At 44.6% G+C, this 21651-nt stretch overlaps 1 long non-coding RNA gene across 1 annotated transcript; it reads left to right on the forward strand.

The window, feature by feature from the left end:
- LOC128324887 (uncharacterized) lies at positions 1–18205 on the forward strand. Its single transcript, XR_008307149.1, has 3 exons — positions 1–171; positions 3629–3692; positions 18052–18205. It is a non-coding gene; the product is annotated as an uncharacterized LOC128324887 (long non-coding RNA).
- The last annotated feature ends 3446 nt before the right edge of the window (positions 18206–21651 follow it).

Consider the following 21651-nt stretch of genomic DNA (forward strand, 5'->3'; position numbering starts at 1 on the left):
CCTTCTCATTGCAGGGGGCAGGAGACAGATAGTTGAGCAGTAGCAAGACAACAATGGATACAGTGGCATCTTAGGACCCAGAGGACCAGGGCCTGCACCACCAGTGAGGAGAGGCTAGTACTTGCTGCACAGGGTGAATCTGGGCATAATCCTAAATGATCCAACTTTAAGGTGAGAACTAAAAGTTGGGGCCTTCTGAGCCTGAGCAATTCTGGCAAAAGGCCTCGATGGAAACATGTCCTTGCTGGCAGGCCACACAGACGAAGCTAGTGGGAAAGCACTGAACTACAGACTGTTGCATCGGAAGAAATGGAAATAAAAGAGATCTTGTTAACTCCTGATGAGTTCAATCTCGGGGTTAAAATTGCATTTTTATGCTGTACGATGTGAAATATCCCAGTGGAGGGACGATCCCAAAACCTGGCCTATGAACCTTTTCCATCTGACCATTTGCAGAAACTGTGCTTGCAGAGCCCTGTCAGGTGGGGTAGTGATGAAGCAAATTAATTGATCTACATAACTTTTGACAGAGTAGCTAATATCGGTTGCTTTACTGAGTTTCAAAACCACATTCTAGAGTCCTAGCATTGTTTAGTACTGAAAGGTCTCTGGGTTCTTTAGTTTGAAAATTTACTTCTTATTTATCTTTTGATATACAACTTAAAAGAATAAACTAATATTAGCAAAACACAAATTTATAGAACGTGCCGTGTTTGACTATACATAATGATTTGTCATAACATTTTTTATACCTTCTTCACTGAGTCTTATAGGTCTCTAAAGTGCAATTGATTCAAGGAAGACAGATATGCTGGAACACTTCCTGGCAATACAGGCCTTTAGATTTCTTTCTGATAGTTAGGGTCTGTGCTGGAGTGTGGCTGCAGACTGGAAACCACTGGTGTCTCAGTCTACCCTCTATGTGTTGTTGTGTTTCTCTGAGAATGACTCAGTTGGGAGTGCAACTCAAGACATGAAGATAACTTGATGGGGGTGGGGGTTAGCAGCTGAGGTGGTGGCTCTGGACCAGGCCTGCTTAACTCAGGCCATCCCAGCTGTTTTTGAACTAAAGTGTGCCGTCAAGTCGATATCAACTCCTGGCACCCACAGAGCCCTGTGGGTTTGGGGTTTTTTGGTAGAATACGGGAGGGGTTTACCATTGCCTCCTCCCGCACAGTATGCGATGGTGCCTTTCAGCATCTTCCTATATTGCTGCTGCCCAATATAGTACGAGTGGGGATTCGAACCGGCAACCTTCTGCTTGTTAGTCAAGCATTTCCCCACTGCACCACTTATAATCCTCAGTCACAGTGGCCAATAGCCAGGGATTATGGGAATTGTAGGCCAACATCTGCAGGAGGGCCAAGGTTGCTCAGCCTTGCCCTAGATGGAATGGAGCAGGCATGGAGGGCAAGGCAGCTGCAGAGAATGGGGAATAAGTGGTTAGGTTGCAGACAATGGAGAGAGTTTTGGACAGGCAGGAAATTAATGGAACATATGAAGAAATCAGGGAGAAACACCTTCACCTGACACTAAGAAATTTTAATAAACTGGAATGGGGTCAGAGGAAAGCAACAAAAATGGTGAGGAATATGGAAACCATCTTATGAGGAACAGTTAGAGGAGCTGAATATGCTTATCCAGGAAAAACTAAGGGGAGATTTGACAGCTGTCTTCAAATATTTGAAGAGCTGTCACAGGGGCGTAGCTAGGGGAGAGGGGGCCCATGCTCACCCAGCTCTACGGCGGCCCTCGGAGTGAGGGAGATAATGAACAAAATAGGGAGGGGTGGAGCTGGGGGCCCTCAGGAGCTAGGTGGTGGGCTGGGTTCTTTGAACCCATGCGCTAAATTATAGCTACACCCATGGGCTGTCACACAGAAAAACGAGCAGACTTGTCCTCTCTTGCTCCTGAGGGCAGGACTAAAATCAGTGGCTGACATCCTGAGCGGCTTAGCCCGCTCTCCCCGCAGATAAGCAGTCAGTCTGTTCCGGTTCGGCCGCCCACATGATTGCTGGCTCCATTATGGAGTCGGCAGGGGCTGGGGGGATTGGGGGCCGTGCAGCCCCCGGAAGTTCCAGCATGCCCTGTGCAAGCTCGCAGGGCATGCTGGAGAGACCCCTGAACTGGGAGGCTGCTTTTTAGCCTCCTGGTCGGGGGTCTACTCGTGACTTGCCGCGGTGTGGAGCCATGGTGCAGCAACACATGATCGTAGAGCCCAGGTTAGCGCAGCGCTCGCTTCGCTAGCCTGGGCTTAGGGAAGGGTTATCTAAGCGGGTGACCCGCTAGAGAGCTACTGGGCTCACCTGCGATCGCAGTGGTTTTCACGGTCACCAGAAAGCGGACTAGGCTCCCTTAGCCTGCTTTTTGGTGATCGTGAGAATCGCTTCAATCACTTCTCCCCAGGATTTCCTCTAACCTTGTTTCCACACAACTGAAAAGTGTATGTAACCCATGCAGAACACAATTTTTGAGTATGTGAATGACCTCTCTGGCTTCTAGTTGGAACACAGCTCCACCGAGGGAGAGGGAGTAAGCTAGAGTTCATTACTTTTGAAAACCCAGCCATCTTGGTCCTTATATCAAGGGCTGCTAGTGGGTTGCGGTCAAGCCCCTTAGAGACTGGAAATCTCTGGTGTTGCTAAAAGGAGGCTAGCCTGTGCTGTAACTGATGGAATAAAAACACCTGTGGTGATACTTGCCTGAAGTTACCTGGGAATAGCCCCTTTGTTCTAAATCAAGAGAAACTCATGTCCGTCAAACTGATCATAGTTGACCTTTGAAGGTCCCTGGCTTTTCAAAGCTGTACCATCTTTGGAAAGGTGGAAGTTCGCAGTTCTTTCTGCTAACTTCTCTTTGGATTTGTGATGAAGCAGGAACGCAATTTGTCAGCAGTACAAAGATCAGTGACATAAACCTAATTTTCTTCCATTCTCCTCAGATGATCTGTGCTTGAATATAATCTATTCCAAGTCGGATGCAAATAGTCATTTGCTGGAAGTGACCCTCACAGCATCGTGTAAATGTAACCGATCTCATATGTTGTGAAGACAGAGCTCTTATAGCATTACAGAGTGTTAGTTGGACTATGTGTGCTTTGTAGGGTGGGGGTGGTATCCAGCTCAGTTTGCAGAAGAAACTGTTTTAGCTATCACTTGATATTACTAAAGACAATATAGAATGAAGGTAGAGCCATGAGTCATTATTCCCAGAGATATGTTAAATAAATATATATCAAATGGATGGAAGTGAGTCCCTTAGGGAGGATGGAAAAGAGAATAGCACTTTTGGCGCTTACTTGACCTACTTGTGGCTCCACTTTGCTTAGCCACTTGAGAGATACACTGTCATCTCTCACTCATGGGAATATACCATTAAGTATTCTTTCACTTTCCCCCGTTATCTTGCCTGCTGTAGAACAGAGCTGCTGCCTTACAAGATGTGCCATCTATCATTTATAAAAGGGTGAGAGGAAGTAAAAAGAGCAACAGAAAGCATGCCAGTGCTCAGTTAATAGGAGAATACTATTTGCGCCAGTGCACTGTGGGAGGAAAACGTGTGTTTTTCATCATTGTTTGCATTAGTAAATGCACAATATTAACCTACTTACCATTCTCTGAAAATATAGGAGCAAGAGATTTAAATCCTCAAAACAGCCGAGGAAGAGGGCATATAGTGATACAACGTGACCTGTAAGTAAATGCAGCGGTGGGGTATAAGAACCCTCTATGACTAAACTACTCTATGTCCCAAGGAAGGAAGAAAATGAAATGTCAAGGTATTTTTCTTTCCTCCAGAGTCATCAAAGGGAGCCTACATTCATGAAGTCAAGGTTGTCCTCTCAGGTGGAACATATGACATGCTTGTATCTGAAGTGTGGTGAATAAAACTGACTCACTGTTTCCATGACAGGGATCTCATTCCTGTTCACTTTTGTAGCATCTGAATGAGGTCATTCACACAATCAAAAATTGTGTTCTACCCAGGTTTGGGAGCTGTGTGTGCTCCCAATTTTTGGTTGTGTGGGAGCAAGGTAGGAGAAAAAGCTGCCCAGGTTTTCATTCTACCTTGCTTCCACACAATCATTTCTACCCAGGTTTTAATCTTATCTTGCTTCCACACAACTGAAAATTGGGGGCACAAACAGCTCCCAAACCTGAATAGAACACAGCTCCCAAACCTGGGTAGAACACAGTTCTTGATTGTGTGAATGAGCTCAATAAGTGGCTATGAAGCCAACACAGTTAGTGTGTCCACAAGGATGGTGCAGCACTACTACTACTGCTACTGCTATGCTGCTGCTGCTGCTGCTACTACTACTTCTACTAGTATCACCACCACTACCACTATTTAATACTATTTATATATTCTGTGAGTGCTGTGTACAGGGGCGGAGCCACCGTTGGGCGAACGGGTTCAAAGAACCTGGGCCACCACCAATCAGGGACTGCAAGTGTGGCCCCAGACACACACCCTGCATCTGACATCAGACGCAGGGGTGTTATTTGTAGCCTAAATTGGCGGCCCCGATTGGAGCCTAAATCAGTCTGCATTGTGTTGGCAGCATGGGCGGAGTGATTCTCCTTGCCTTAAAGGGAGAGCCGCTCCTGGTCTCACTACCAATGCAGCGGGGCCGATTGATCTCCCTCCCAAATGGGGCTGCGTGGCCCCATATAGGAGAGAGATCGGCCCACGCTGCATTGTCAGTGTGGCCAGAATGGCTCTCCATGCTTTTAAGGCAGGGAGAGTTGCTCTGGCCCATGCTGCCCAATGCAGCACAGGCCGATCTCCCTTCCAAACGGGGCCATGCTTCCTCCCAAATTGGAGGGAGACCACGTCCCCCACGTCTGACGTCAGACACAGGGGCATGGCTAGCCGGGCGTGGCTAGCCGGGCCCCTGCGTCTGACATCAGATGTGGGGGGCAGGGCCAGGGGGCGTGGTGGTTGCCACACACGGGCTGCTGCCAGCCTCCCTACACTTCTGGCTGTGTACAAAACACAGATGTGATATGGTTCCTGCCTGTTTAGGAAGTTTACAATCTACAGTAGACAGGAGAGGGAAGGTGGAGATCAGTTGTGGAAAATTAATTAAGGGCGAATCCACTGGCAGTGGAAGAACAACAAGGTGAGACTAGGATGATTTAGGATTCTTTTAGAAAAGAGAAGCAGGCTTTGAAGAGAAGAAAGTGGCATCACAAATGTTGCCCTCTATCTCCTGCATACATACAGAGCAGCATGGGAGACAGAAACAGCAGATAAAGAGGGGATGTTGTTTAGAACGGAGAGTGGCAAACAAAGGAGAAAATATAGCTCAGTTCTTACATGATGAGGCGATTCTCACGATTGTCATTGTGCGCGGGTGGGCAAGGTTGGGGAAGGCAGAGTAAACCCTTACCTTCTCCACAGATGAGACAATGAGATGAGACAATGACGGCGAAGGTGGTGGAAGCATAATGTGCCCACACGGGCAGCCCTGCTTCATGCAGCTCCGTGAAGCATGGATCAGGGCGGAGGGATCCGGGGCGGGAACTTGTTGTTTTGGCCTCTGGGCACCCCACAATACAACATATGGCATATGCGTTGCATGATGATGATGATGATGATTGGATTCCCCCGTCAGATGGGTGCTCTATGCACCCATCTCTGTTTCTCCTTGGGCTGAACTCAGCCTGAGGAGACACACAATACCTGGCAGCCAGGTTAAGGGTGCGAGTGCACCCAGCTATCAGCCGTGTTTGTTAAGAGGGTTAGGTGGGCGTGGAGATCCTAGACTGATTTCGCCTGACTGTCTGAACTACCGGGCTCACAAGCGAGTCCGGTGGCCTCCAGGCGGTTAACCCGCCAAAGTAACCCTCCTTTTAAACCGGGTTTGCGGAGTGAGTGCTCTGCAACCCCCCCTTTTTTTTTTGCTCATGAGTTGTTGCAGTGCGGTTCTGTGCCGTAGCTACTCATGAGTAGACCCCCATGAGTAGCGCAGGGCATGCTGGAGCTTCCGTGCGGCCCCTGAACTCCCCAGCCCTGGCCGGCTCCATGACGGAGCTGGCTGCGGCTGCCCAGAGCAGACTGCTGCTCGTCTGCGGGGAAAGCAGGCTAAGCCGGCTCTCCCTGAAAACCCCCTAGAGGCTCTTCTCAATGATCGTGAGAAGAGCCTCAGTAACTGACCCAAAGTCACCTAGTAGGTTTTGTGGCTGAGCAGGCATCAATGGCTATTAGCCATGATGGCTAAATGTAATCTAGATGTTCACAGGCAGTATTTCTCATTTATTTATTTATTTATTTATTCGATTTCTATACCACCCTTCCAAAAATGGCTTAGGGCGGTTTACACAGAGAAATAATAAATAAATAAGATGGATCCCTGTCCCCAAAGGGCTCTCAATCTAAAAAAAACCCAGGATCAACCATGGAGTATTTCAGCCATTATGGCAGGGATGATGGGAATTGTAGTCCTAGAGGAACTGGGAACCCAGGGTTGAGAACCCCTGGAGTAGGGCAATTGTGGACTTCCTGAGCGTGCCTGGCTAGCCAATGTGAGAAGCAGATGTTGGACTAGGTGGGCCATCATTTGTTCTTGTTTTGCAAGTTTAAAAATAAAAAAAAAAATTAAATTCTAGAAACTTGGGACAACAGATTTGTGGGCTTGAAAAAGAACTACTGTGAAGGGAAGTATCACTGTAAAAAAATAAAAAGGAAAAACTGGTGATTTGGACACAGTTTGAACTGTCTGACACAGATCTCAGAAATGCTGCCCTTTGTGGCAGCCATTGTGTTTAGCTTTTAATGGGCAAGACTGGGGAGATAATGGAGCCCTGTCAGACAAAGGGCCAAAATACACATTACATCCAAAGTGTAGTTTGGCTCTGTATGTCTGTGTTTTGCTTTTTAAATAGCAGCCATAGTGGAGCAAACAGGATCAGGACCACGTCATGTGAGGACAGAGGTGTGTAGCTAGGCAAAGGGCCCTAGAGACAGGGCCTTTTTGGTTGTGGCCCCTCAGCTTTGGAATGCCCTCCCTGAAGAGCTTTGCCATGCTCCCCCCGCCTGTGTTTTTAAAAAACAACTAAAACACATCTTTTTAAAGAAGCTTTTTAATGCTCCATCTTTGGTTATATCTGCTAGGTTCTTTAGTCTAATTTTTAGTTTTTATAATTCTCAATTTTTAGCTTTTAAAATAACTTTTAATTTTGAACTTAATTCTGATTGTGGTTTTAGCCTGACATTTAACTTGTTTACTTAATTTGGTTAATTTTATTTGTTTTATTTTACATTATATCTATTTTATTGTTGTGAGCCACCCTGAACAGTAGTGTACTGGACAGGCCGAGGTATAAATATTTTAAATAAATAAAATAGGAGACACGAACCTCACCATTTTGCCACCAGTACAATTCTGAGTTCCCAGCAACCAGGTACCATCTGGTACTAGTAACCAATTGTTACTAGTGTCCAGAAAGGGAGAAGCTGCCTACTGCAAGACTAGGGTAAAATTCAGTTCTAGTTAGTTAATTAATGTGTTTGTATTTTCTTTTGAATTTCTGTGTGCCTTTATTTACTTCCAGTTTCCTCTGTTTCCCCCCAATTCCTTATTCTGAGTGCAACCCTTGTTTTATAATAAATTTCATATACTTAGAAGTGGCTTCAGTCTGATTCAGTCTGGAGAGTTACTTGCAAAAACCTTTTCCCATGTACCTCATAGGGTCATTTGCTACTGTTGAGTTGTTTTCAGAATAATGCATCTCAAATGGTTACGCGTCCACCATCTTGAATCAAGGTGGATGACATCATCACAAACTATGCCATTGAGGTGTCCCTATGTGTCACTCACTACAACTGTATCAAATTTGGTTCCGATCAGTTAGACAGTCCACAAGTTAGCCCACTTGCCCCTCAAATCTTCACACATCCACCATTTTAGATTGGGGGGTGACATCATTACAAACTACGCCATTGAGGCATCCCTATGTATCCTTACAATTGTACCCAGTTTGGTTCGTATTGGTCCAGGCATTTTGAAGTTGATAGGGACACACACACACACACACACACTCAATGCTGTATAATCTCATAAATTTACTTTACTGTAGTTTCTACAGAGACACTTGCTATGAACTAATAGTGCCCCTCCTAGCAAATTACCCTAGCTGCCTGGATGAATTCTATGTTAGCTATCTTTTATCTAATAGTGATGACAAAATTACTTATACAGTTGCGAAGTTCTGTCTCATTGCCATTAGAATTTGAAGTAAGAGTGTATCTGTATTGCTGGACTCCATAAGGTCTACAAATAGCTGGATTAACTATTGTTACTGTTTGAGCTGTATGTATATATTTCTCTGGTCAGCGACTGTAAATAAACTGAACATAAGTTTACTTTCCTTAAGGAAAGTAGGCTAAAAATCAGTAATGTACATAGCCATGCTAGTTTGCCATAAGCAAATACTTTCTGTTCCCTTCCATCTTTAGCCTGTTGTTATGCTGTTATCCAAAATTCATTGGGGCCTTGAAACTTATATCATACCATTTAATCATACCACAGACACCATGAATATTGCAGTTCCCAAGTTTTTGTGAAAACAGAGGCATTTACCATCATTGTTTCTGCCAGTATTTAAATAGCAATGGCAAACACAGATTCAATCCTGCCCCTCTAATAAGCACCACCTTTTACTCCAGAATATGCTGAGAGGAAGGTTAAAAATATATATATTTTTAGAAGCAATTCTGGGTAAGATATTTATATTTATATATTTGTCAAATTTGTACACTGCCCCCAATTTTTGTCTCTGGTCTGCCCACTGATCTGCTCACTCCACATTTTGCATGGACAGTCCTGCCATTTATATTAGCTGAATGCACTATTTTTTACACCAGATCATGCTCATGGAAAGCTGGAAATGATACCCTCTTATTTTAAAAACAAATCCTGAATAAGATACTTCCCACTGACCTGCACATAACACATTTTGTATGGACAGTCCTGCCACTCTCCCTTCTTCCTCCCTCGCCTCTACTCATTCTGTCTGGAGTGTGTCGGCCCTAGTAAAGGCGGGGGGGGGGGAGAAAGTGGGAAAACTCTTCTTTGGCACTTGAAACGCGTGGGCAGTGGGGGGGGGGAATGTGCTAGCAGCGGTGGCGAGAAGCAGTGAATCTTCTCCCATCCCCTGTCCCCAGCCCCAGGACATAGTGTACAGCATTCCTGCCATTGCTGCTGCTGCCGCCACCACTGCTGTATCCCACCCCCCCACACACACACTTCTCCTCCCCATTTCTTCCCTGGCTGGGGATGGTTCTTGCTGCTGCATTCCTCCCCCACTCCACCCATGCCTGCTCAAGCTGCAGCATTTCCTCTTTCAGGCATGGCTGTTGGCCGCACTGAGTTGCTTACCCAGACAGACCCTGCCCCTCATGATGGGAGGAGATCGGGCAGGTTGCCTTGTTTCTGCAGGCTGGCTGCAGCACTCTCACTGGCTGACACGGAAAACAGTTGCGCTCAGCTACCCAAGACCAACATAGCAGCAGCTGCGCTGGCTAGTGGAAGTGGGGGGCATAATTTGGGGGCCCCAGGGGCTGCCAGAGGCTGTGTGGGACTGGACCTCTGCCCCAGGATCTGGGGGGAATGGTCCCTCAATGCAAGGAGGAGATTGACCCCCTCACCTTGTGTTGGGAAACTAATGAAAATTGCACCCCCTCCACGGAGGTATTTGCCTCATTTAGTGCCAATGACAATTTCCCTCCCAGAGCAAATACAGCTTTGTGAGCAATTTTTGTGGACTGCCGTCCCATCAGTTGCTATTTTAAAAGTAAAAGGCACATACTCAGGGCCAAACGACACATTTAATGTAATATGTAAGTAGTAAACATTATAAGATTTTATAATTTGACGTTATAAAAGTGCAATAAAATAAATAATTTGATTCCTGGAATGCATTAGGCAATAGATAATTCTGTGCTTGGCAAAGCCGTTCCTGTTTTTCAAATGTTGCTAAGTGAATGGAATGTGGCAACAAGGCTGATGAGGGAAGAAGATTATAGACTTGTTTGAATGAGACATTTCTGGCCCATGTGATTAAAAGGAGGAAGAACGTCTATCCCAATATCTTTCACAGATATCCTGACTTTTCCCCTGCGCATCCCTTTATCCTGTGGAGGGAGGGGCTAAATATTAGTTTGAACTAGAATATGGGTCCCTGTACAGCAGTGGTGTGGATGAAATGCCCGCCTCCCCTGCCCCTGCAACATAATAAAGGAATGTGCTAGGAAGATGTCAGGATGTCCATGAAAGACTTCTGGATAGTTCTCACAATTTCCCTTTTTAACCGTGTGGGTTGGAAAAGTATAGTTGGTATATTTTTGGTATACTAGTCCATTGTACAATTTTCCTCACAATGAAGAGCACTTGAAAATATGCTATCTGTGATACAGGAGAATCACAAGACACATAAGCCCTTTCTGACATTATGTTGCACGTATGTATACAGGTGTCTGTACACATTTATATTTATTTGTGAGAATTATTGTACATGCATTCATTTTTAAAATGAAACTGGGTACAGGTCCCCTCAAATCTAGGTTCAGATGGTAAACTGCCCAGAGATTTGTATATGGGGTATAGAAATGTGCCAAATAAATCAATAGAAGATGGGGAGTGTCCTATTGTACAGGTGTTGAACACAACATGTGAATAACCGTATGTACGTATGTACACATCGGTACATGCATACACTGTATGCAGGTTGTGCATGTGTTAAACATAATGTATGAACAGGGGTGTATCCTCTAAGGCAGTGATCTTCACTATTTTTCAAGTGTGGGGCACTGTGGCAAAAAAAAGAAGAGGAAGGAAGGAAGGAAGGAAGGAAGGAAGGAGCCATTTCACACTGTGCAGGGGCGTAACTATAATAGGGCAAGGGGAGACAGATTTCTGGGGGCCCACTGCCTGGGGGGGGCACCCAGAGGCAAGTCACATGACTTACTCCCCCAGCTGCGCACCCGTCTGGGCTTCTTTCAGTTGTATTCATCCTCCAGAACTGATGCCTCTAGTACCATTATATGATTTGCATCGTCCACAATTTACAAAACCTTTTAAAAAATAATTTAGGATGATGTTCTATTGTGGCACATAGGTTATATGTGCCACAGTTTTACTATGCTTTTTGTTACCACAATTCAGCCTCATTTAAGATTTCTTTACTTCATGAGCTGAGCTTCAGTGGGGGGGTGCATTTTAAAATCTTGTCTCTGGGCCCACTCCAACCTTGCTACTCCCCTGACACTGTGCCAACCTCTTCCCATTATCCTGCCTTTCTCGGAGGTGCTGGGAGGGCCTTTAAGAGAGATGGAGCCCTCTCAAGAGCTATAGGAGGAAAGTACTGAGAAGGGCTGCACTTCCCAGCAGCCTGTGCATGGCTTCTAGGATGGTGCAAGGGCTCAAGAGGGCTCCCTTTCTCTTAAAGAAGTGCCTCTGCATGGTGCCGGGGGACAGTACAGAGTAGTCAGCTTTGGCCCAATAAAAATAAAAATAAAAATAAACAGGCCCAATAAAGAGTCAATCGGGGAGCTGCACTTAGGGTTGATGGGGCCTGCCACTGGGCCTTACATTGAAGAACACTGCTCTAAGGAATGTACTAATGAACCACAGTGGGGTTAGTTTGTCTGGGTTTTTGCTCTCCAGCACACTTAGTGTAGGGAGTAATCTAAGTTCTTCCATATCTCACAATGGTTCAGTATTTCTTACTTTTGTTTTCCTTACTCAGATAAATCATCCATCTCCAAGTATATGTTTTTATCTGAGGATTAGTCAAATCCTAACAATCAAGGCACTTCCTTATAAATAAGGATTACTTGCTTAAGTAAAGGGTTGCTGAATCAACCTCAGAGTCCCTTACGAGAGGCTACTTGTCAAAAATTAATGTTAATGATACCTTTCAAACAAGCATCTTCTGTTCCACTGCTGTTTACTGTACAAGTGCTTTTGTTTGAAGATATATCTTTGATTCCTGGCTGTTCATCTTTCATCCTGCAGAACTGGGGGCAGGAGTAAAGTAGAGGGCAGATTCTCTCATACTATTTCTAACCTCTAAACACGCAGAGGCAGAACTGAGGAAATCTCAGTGCTAAAGTGCACAATTTCATTTCATTTTTTCCCCTGACGCAGCTTGGAAAATATTCAGTGTCTCTTAACAAATTGCAGTTCTTACATGCAATATTTGCATTGTTGGCTATAATTATGCTGTGCCCACTAAAGCTATTCAAAATCAATAAAGTCATTTGAAATATAATAAACCATAAATAAGTTTTTCCAGTCCTGGATGAATTGTAATGGCCAGGTTAGAACTGCCTGAATACACACTACGTTTTCCTCAGAGAAGTAAGCTGTTCAGGGTGGGACCTAGTGATTAATACAAGAAGTTCAACATCACTGAACTTTTAATTTGAATGTATCACATTCTGTGGCAATCCAAATAAAGCGAGAAATTTGACACCCCTCACGACTGAACTGAGCGGTTTGTAAACCACCCAGAGAACTTGCGTTTTGGGCAGTATAGAAATGTATTACATACATACATACATACATACATAGGCTGTACCCCTTAAGCAAGGTGCCCTGCAACCTGTTTGTTGAACTGCACAAGATGTGGAGGGTTTTTCCTTGACAAATACGAAAGGTGAGGGGTGTCAAATTTCTCGCTTTATCTGGATTGCCAAAGAATGTGATACATTCAAATTTAAAAAAATAATCGTTGCCATGTTCATACAATACATTCAATACACATAAAGCAGTACCTGTGATCTGTAACCTACATTTAAATGGACCACTCTCCATCTTGATGTTTAAAAATAATGCATGCACATAAAAACATGTTTGCAAATACATACAGGCACCTATATGCACATACAGTAAAGCAATGAGGTTGTTCCCATGACCAGGCGGGTGGGGCACCAGGTGTCTATGGGGGGGAGAGGCTGGTTTAATTCACTTCCTCCTCCCCCCCCCGCAGATGATTGCTCCAATGTTGCTGGGAGCATGGAGCATGCTCCCAGGTGATCTGTGCTGCATGCCTGTAGCGTGGAGCTCCAGAGGCCAAGATGATATGTGTGATGTTTTGGGGGGTTCCCCCAGGAGACGGGCCGTCTAGGTGCCTGTCTTTGTGTCTGCTGTGGCTGAATGCAGCTCCAGTGAACACATGATCCCAGAGCCTAGGACAAGGGCTCACTTGAACCTTTAACCCTGGCTAAGATCTGGGTTTGAAAGCCGGGCTAGGCATTGCTGCCCTGCTGGGATCAGGCCTTATCCTAGCAGTTCTCTATACTGATCTCACTTAGTGGTCATCTAATCCAATTCTGTTTACTCTTATTGGCAGTGGCACTCTATTGTCTCAGACAGCGATCTATCCCAGCTCTGCTTACCTAAGATTATTTGTATTGGAGATACTGAGGACTGAACTTGGGACTTTTCCATGCAAAGCATGTGGTCTACCACTGGGCCATGGCCCTATCCTAAGAATTTTTTCAGGAGCAAGTTAACGGTGAACATGTATGTGAGCTGATGATAACATACCAAGTCTAAAACAATAAAAACCACGTATCAGTCTATCTATTTATGGCAGGATAGGGCAGAAGTTACCATCAATGGAAAGCAATATCAAAAATGAATCCTGTTTAATTTGCTATTCATTTCCTATTCAGCTACAGACACTACTGAACTAACCATTGGCTTAATTGCTAGAGAAATATATTTTATTACACCTTTATGATTTCATATGGTTAAGACCTTCTTCCTGCCCCAGAATTTCAGAAGCAGCTTTACAAGGGATAGCTCTGCTGGAGAAGAAAAAATACCCTAGGAAATCCAGCCAATCCTTTCAGCTTCCCTTTTAACTCATTGCCTTAAATTCTTAGTAATCTTTAGTAGGCATAGGAAATCAACTGCAGCTCCCAGAAGCCCCATGGACAATGGGCTCTCAAGCAGGCTTGGATTGCTGGCCACTTAGATGGCACTGTTGTAGGGGCATTTCTGTGGTGGGGAAGGCGGGGCACGTGCCCCACGTGCCACTTGAAGGGGGGCACCATTTTTTAAAATATATTTTTTTAAAAAATGGCTGCCAAAAACAAAATGGTCACCGCGCATGCTCAAATGGCCTCTGTGAGTCCCTAGGCCATGCCAGGCCTCACAGAGGCCATTTGAGCATGTGCGGTGGCCATTTTGTTTTCAGCGGCCGTTTTAAAAATATATTTTTAAAAATGGCCACCGCACATGCTCAAATTTTATTTATTTATTTATTTATTTTTACATTTCTATACCACATTTCGTTAAAAGAAAACCCCAAGGCGGTTTACAAAAATTAAAACATACAATAAAAGCAGTAAAAACATCAAGCAATAAAAACATCAAGCTAAAAACATATAAACAAGCATAAAAACATGATAACAGATAAAAACAGAGAAGCCGCAGTAAAAACGATCATGTAAAAGCCTGGGTAAAAAGCCAAGTCTTTAAAAGCTTTCTAAAAGCCGTGATGGAGTCTGAGGAACGAATGGCCACCGGGAGAGCATGGTCCCTGCACGGCCCTAGAGGCTAACAGGGGGAGGGGGAACCTTTGAAGACACCCCCATGGCCTTTAGGAAGCCCCCCGAAGGGGCTACAGGTAATTTTTTAAAAAAAATTAATATAAGTCACTGTACACATATTCAGTTTGGCACTATGTACAGAGAATCAGAGCTTGTGAATACTGAGTTGAAGCTTATGAGCTAGGATTGTATTCATTTGCTCTTACTTTGCTTCTTGTGATAAGTGAGTTAAATGTGATGTCTTAATAATATGGTTATTAATGGTGAGTTTCTCTTTGAACCAGGCACTTCTGTTTAGTTTTCCAAGTACACCTCCACATAGTATTTGGGTATTTCATGAGCCCCAGCGTACTAAAATTTGTAGTTTTCCAGCATTATTTGGTCTGGCCTCGTCCACTACTAAATAGTTTTTGAAATATTAAAAGATTAATGAGCTTGACTTGTATTTTTGCGCTGATATTATGGTAAAGTTATCTGAAAGATGGGTGTCAGAAGTTTGGACAGGGGGCGCAATTTCAGTGCTTGCCCTAGGCGCTATTTTCCCTAGATACGCCTCTGCACTGTTGCCTTTTGCAAGCCCCCTCCACAGCCATTTTTCATTCTCCTCCTCTGAACTTGCAACTTAAAAGTTTGGAAAAAGAGAGGAGATGGAAGAGTCAGCAGATGAGAACGCTGGTGAAAGTGGAGGGGGTTAACCTGAGGTAGACCTTTCTAGCTTTTGAAGAAGTCTCAAAGAAGCTTCTTCTGAGAATTCTCCAAAAAGGCTCAGGAAGACCTACCCCTTTCTGAACTGAAACGATAGGGTTCACCCATCTTTAATGTTTTGATCTGAGCAATCACTCATATGTGTTTTTTTGAGGTTGTGCCCAGTGCAGAGTTTTGAATAAAATAAATTTGAAAAGACAACCTGCATTAGGATTCATTGGGACAAACAGAAAGATGTTGTAAGAATTAGCATAGGTCTTTAATAATATTTGTGAATTCTCAGTAATCTTATGACTATATCTGATAGAAATCAGAGTGCAACACAACAAATATTTATATACCGCTTTTCAACAAGTTTCCAAAGCAGTTTACATGGAGAAATAATAAATAAATAAGATGGCTCCCTGTCCCCAAAGAACTCACAATCTAAAAACACACACCACAACATACATTGCATATATAAAAATATGACATTTGCACAATGAGTTCATGTATTTCTGTGGTAAGGGATAAAGAAGTGATGTTTGTACTGGCTGTGTCATTGGACAGAAATTTGGGCTCGGTTGAAGATGCTTACCATTAGTCTGCTCTGCATGGTCCACTCCTAGTTGCTATGCAGCAACAGCTGCTAGTATGTAGGAGTGTGCACAGACTGCGGTTCGTGTACTAGTCCAAATTTGGCTGGATGTGTGGACTGGTCAACCGGATTGGCTAAACCTCGAAACGGTCTGGTGGTTCGAGGTGGCACCAGGCGGAGGTGGGGGGAGGTGGCGAGCAGCATCTTTAACAAGCACCTTCCTGCTGCTGCAGAGCTCCATTCCGAGAGCCTTCATGGGCATGATGCCATCACACACCTGGCTTCCACGCATATGTGGAGCCAGGTGAGTGACGAAGCCATGCTGGAGCTGTGCATGGGCTGTTGAGAGGAGTGCTGCCACGACAGAAGCTGCTTGGAGTGGTGGTCTGGTAAGGCCTTCTGTTTTTTACTGTTAAAGGTGTCGCTTGCCCCCCCACCTTAAACCCCAGGACCAATCTGAGGTTTAGCTGAACTAGACTGCCGGACCGCAGACCAGGCTGAATTGTGAACCAGTACACAAACCGTGCTCTATGCACACCTCTTCTAGTATGTGCATCAACCAACTAGGGATCTGCAAGAACCTGTTCAGAGGCCATTTTATGGGCCTCCAAACAGGTTCAAATACTGGTGGGGTTCGAAGTTTGACTCCAAGGGCGGTGCCACTTTAAGGGTGGCAGAGGGTGCACTTACCCCTTCCTCGACTTTCCCCCCGCTGGTGCTTGTTGCCGGTAAAAACCTTTGGAGCAGCAGCGTACCTCCCTGCCACCCCTTCCCCCTCCTCGACCAGAAGTGGCCAGAAATACTGGGTGCACGTGTGCATGTTGCATGCACATGATGGGCGTATGCACACCCGGTACTTCTGGCCACTTCTGGCCAAGGAGGGGGAAGGGGCGGCAGGGAGGTATGCTTCCGCCCCGAAAGTTTTTACCAGCAACGAGCGCCGGTGGGGGAAAAGTGGACAGAGGGGGTAAGTACACCCTCCCCTGCCCTTAAAGTGGCACCCCTGCTGGAATCAAACCGCCCCGCTGCGGTTCCATGCACATCCCTAGCATCAACTCTCCATTTTCCAGCTATGGCTCAGTGGCAGAAGCCTAGAGGTGTGAATGATGGTGCACTCTCTCACACATGCTCACACAAGCCGTTCCTCTTTGAGGACTTGCATTGACTGTTCCTTGGAAGTCACTCTGGTTGAGCCTGCAACCTCATCCCAATCACTCCCCACCCCCAACCCATACATTTGTAATAATAGAGATTTTTACAAGGTGTTATTGACCTCATAAGACTCCAGTACTCTCCTCCTAGGGCAAACTGGATGTTCAGGGTAATCACATGTCTGTTAAATATGTGTTTGACCTGTTCAAAGATACTGGATGGCCTACCAAGTTTGGACTGGGTGTGTGTGTCACAGAATCATAGGCCATCTAATCCAATCTTGTAGGCCATCTAGACCAATCCTCTGCTGATTGCATGAAATCCAAAGCTAGACCATCCCCAATAGTCTCAGCTTGAAGATTTCCAGCGACAGAAAGGGTTATTTTTAAAAAATACCAAAGAAGGCACATAGAGGAAGGGGGTGACATCTATTCACTCTGCTGCCTTATTCTTACTGAGCTCACTGCTTTAAGCAATTCTTCAGGTATTTGAGGCAGGCTGGAGAAAAATCAGGTTAAAAGCAGCAGAGTACAATGGGAAGTCAGGGGGGAGAAGTGTGTTTCATCCCCCACCCCAGTATGATCCTTTTAGTATAAAAAAGGATCCCACACCTCACTTTATAATCAAACAGTCCACCTTTAACAAATGCATGATTCTCCCTTTGGCCTTCAGCAAACTGGTCCAACAAAAGCTGTCCTAAGGTGCCCCCCCCCCCGCCCATAACAGGGAAGCAGAAGATTAACTGCTGGATGGGGCAAATAGCAAGACATTGTCAGGACTTTGTCTAGAACATTTTAAGACAATTGCTGGGTCACCATCCCACTTGCAACTCATGTGCAATGTTCAGCAGCCATGAACATGACTGCAGAATGTTTTTCGCTAGCTGACAGAACTTCTGTAACCATGTTTTCTTTAGTATATATTTTCTTCTGTTCAGAAGTCTGAACCAAATTAGATTATAACAGTGCGGTCCTTAGCAACAGAGAGGTTTAAGATGAAGTAGGGAATGTTATTGATTTCTTTATTCATTTATTAATATTTTTCTGCAGAGCTGATCCACGGCAACATTTACGGTACAGTAGGCATCCCTCAGTATTACACAGCTTGAGTGCCCTGAACACAGATGAGGAGTCTTCTCTGATTCTGAGATTTTCACAAGAGATTTTCAGGAGCTTTTAGTGAATGAAAATACTGATTTAAGAAAGCAACTACCTGTAAATGGCTGAACAAATCAGTAAATACGTTTTACAACTGAGTTAGCGGTTGATGGTTTCTTTCTTTCTTTTTATTGTTTATTGAAAATATGTTTTACTGTGAGTTTTTAAAACTGTTTTAATGTTGCAGTTAAAAATAGAAGCTGGAGGTTCAGAAAACTACTCCAAGGATAAAGAAAACACCAAAAGACCAAGCAAAACAGTATTTTTCCTTTAAAAAACATTGACAATCTATTTTGAAATTATTCCTCTTTAGACGATGAAATGCTTTCTGATACAAATACAATACAAGTTACAAAGGTTCTTTTTTAAAATTGCTTTGGTCCCCAATTTCACACAACAGTTCTGCACAGGATCAATGGCTAACATGTTCTTTTGTAGCCTCACAGAGAAGCTGCTGTGGTGTGGAGCTCAGCCAAAGGCTTGTCCTGCAACTTCATACACATGGAGGAGAAGGTGTGGAGTGATATTAACTGCTCTTCCCTCTCTCCAGATATGCTCTTTGGCTTTCAGGAATATCTCCTCTTATAGTACTAATGATTTGTATCCATTCCTTGATCCAGGCCAGCTCTTGAAGAATGCTTTAGGTTACTCACAGCTTAGTCCAGTCCTAGACTAGGGGGACAGGGCAGACAGAGAACAAGAAAGCAGCCTGCATTGCCTTGCCCTGCTAAAGAACCAGAAGACTTTCCTTATTAAACTTGCATTTGTAATCCACTATCTGATCTCTGTGTACTACAACCCTTCATTCTCTGCATTTTACATGTCCCTGAGGGCTATGCAACCCTAATGGACATGTTTTTGGAAGCAAAAATTTGGGGGGGGGGATGGAAGGGAGAGAAGCAAAAATTGCTCCCCTATCCCCATGCTCTTGGCTGCAGGATTAGCCTTTGGCTGAATTCTATGGCAGACACTCTGTGAGGGTGCAGCTCTTGCTCCACCCTCCTGTGGAACAGTGGGCCAATATGTGCAGGTTTGGGAATGGGATTTTGCCAGCTTGTTCTTTCCATGCTCTCCATACATTGATCCAAAGGCTTATTTATCTGGATTACTAGTCTGCCCTATCCCAAGGTTTCAAGTGGGTAACAATTTTGAGCCTGAAATTTGCTATAAATCTATAAATAAAGTACAGTATCTATAAAATACAGACACTCCTGGGGTGTCTCCATAGTCTCTGAGAGATTCATAATCATAGGTCTCACTCTGAGAACCACTCTTGTTACCAGCGCAGGCATAAGCTTCTGACCTGATATTGCAAGTGGGTTTTGGGTGTCCTTAATGAGAGGGCCTTTTTCCTAGGCGGAAACAGTGGCTCTTTCGCTGTACTAATGCCGTCCCTGTCCTCTCTTCTGTGACTGCCAGCCGTTTCATCAATTAGCAGTACCAGTTGTGATAGTGTTTTTTTTGTGATGTGAACACCTGCCTGCTAGGAACTGGGCTATGGCCACGAAACAGTTGTCAGATGGTAACTATAATGTTAATAGATCCCATCCATAGATCTGTCTCTATATTCAGTTTAGTGCCAGGGAGTTGCACAGCCAGACATCTGGCAACTAGATGACCACAGAACTCTTTATCAGTTTGACTTTGGCAGGCAAAAAAGGCTGCTTTGGTTGCATGGGCATGGGGATTCGCTGCACCTAAAAGAGCAATTGCAAACCAGTGGTAGCCATGTAAACCTTTTTGTCTTGATTAAAGTTACAGTGCTAGAGTCATCACCTTTGGTTACTATTAACCTGCACCACATTGAACCGATGACCTATCAATGAAAAGTTTCCATATTTTCTGAATTCAGTCTTGTCGTCCCTGCTAAAAGTATTGAAAAATCAATAAAGTACAGAAACAAGTATTGGCCATAAAATGCTCTTATGTTCTCTACTTCTGTCCTGAAATTATGACCTGGATCCAAATTACGCTGTGATCAGCTCTGCCTGCCCAAGGGGGATTTGAAATTGTGTTTCTCAAACAGCAGCTACCTGTTTCTCTTTTGAAATGGCGGGGGAGCAGTTTTTGATTGGGACAGGGTCTGTTAGGCAAAAAGAAGGCAGGCAGGCAGGTGGCAAGGGTTCCATTTGATATGCCCGAGGGAGCCAGCGTGGTGTAGTGGTTAGAGTGCTGGACTAGGACCGAGGAGACCCGAGTTCAAATCCCCATTCAGCCATGATACTTGCTGGGTGACTCTGGGCCAGTCACTTCTCTCTCAGCCTAACCTACTTCACAGGGTTGTTGTGAGAAGAAACTCAGGTATGTAGTACACTGCTCTGGGCTCCTTGGAGGAAGAGTGGGATATAAAATGTATAAATAAATAAATAAATAAATAAGATTTCTTATCTCTGCTTAGATATTCTAAACTGTCATTGCAAAGCACATAGGACTGTGATGAGGGCCTCTGCTTGTATTTGAAGTGCTAGTTACTTAGCAATGCTAGTTATCATTGTTATGACCAGGGTTCTCCTTTGCCTCTGTGCCATTACTAACTACTTTGTGAAGAGATCTACAGGATAGGTCTAGGAACATAGGAAGTTGCCATGTACTGAGTCAGACCATTGGTCAATCTAGCTCAGTATTGTCTATACAGACTGGCAGCGGCTTCTCCAAGGTTGCAGGCAGGAATCTCTCTCAGCCCTGTCTTGGAAAAGCCAGAGATGAAATTTGAAATCTTTTGCTCTTCCCAGAGCAGCTCCATCCCCTGAGGGGAATATCTTACAGTGCTCACCTGTGGTCTCCCATTCAAATGCAACCAGGGTGGACCCTGCTTAGCTAATGGGACAAGTCATGCTTGCTACCACAAGACCAGCTCTCCTTGCCATAACACTAAGGCAGACTCATATCATTAGGAACATATGAAGCTGCCATATACTGAGTCAGACCATTGGTCCCTCTTGCTCAGTATTGTCTACACAGACTGCCAGAGGCAAGGTTGCAGGCAGGAATCTCTCTCAGCCCTGTCTTGGAGAAGCCAGGGAGGGGACTTGGAACCTAGATGCTCTTCCCAGAGCAGCTCCATCCCGTAAGGGGAATATCTTACAGTGTTCACACTTCTAGTATCCCATTCATATGCAACCAGGGCAGACCCTGCTTAGCTAATGGGACAAGTCATGCTTGCTACCACAAGACAAGCTCTCCTCATTCGACCAGCACTCCTCAGGTCTGGGGCTGTGTATCCAAATTTCGGTAGAACCCAAATCACTGAACTTCTTTATCAGAATAAAAAGATTCTAATCCACAGTGAACTGTTATCAGCTTCTGACTGCTGCCTTCTCCACCATATTTGTTTTTGTACACAGACCAGCTTTAACCTGCTGCCTGTGTGGTCAGATGCTTTGCTTTGCAGTATTAAAGAGCATAGAATAAAGCAGAATGTTAGAACAAACATAGAATAAAGCTTGCACTGAAAGCAAAGAGCAATACTTTCCCCCTCATCTACATCATATT

The sequence above is a fragment of the Hemicordylus capensis genome, chromosome 4 (assembly GCF_027244095.1).
Source record: "Hemicordylus capensis ecotype Gifberg chromosome 4, rHemCap1.1.pri, whole genome shotgun sequence".
Lineage (NCBI taxonomy): Eukaryota > Metazoa > Chordata > Lepidosauria > Squamata > Cordylidae > Hemicordylus > Hemicordylus capensis.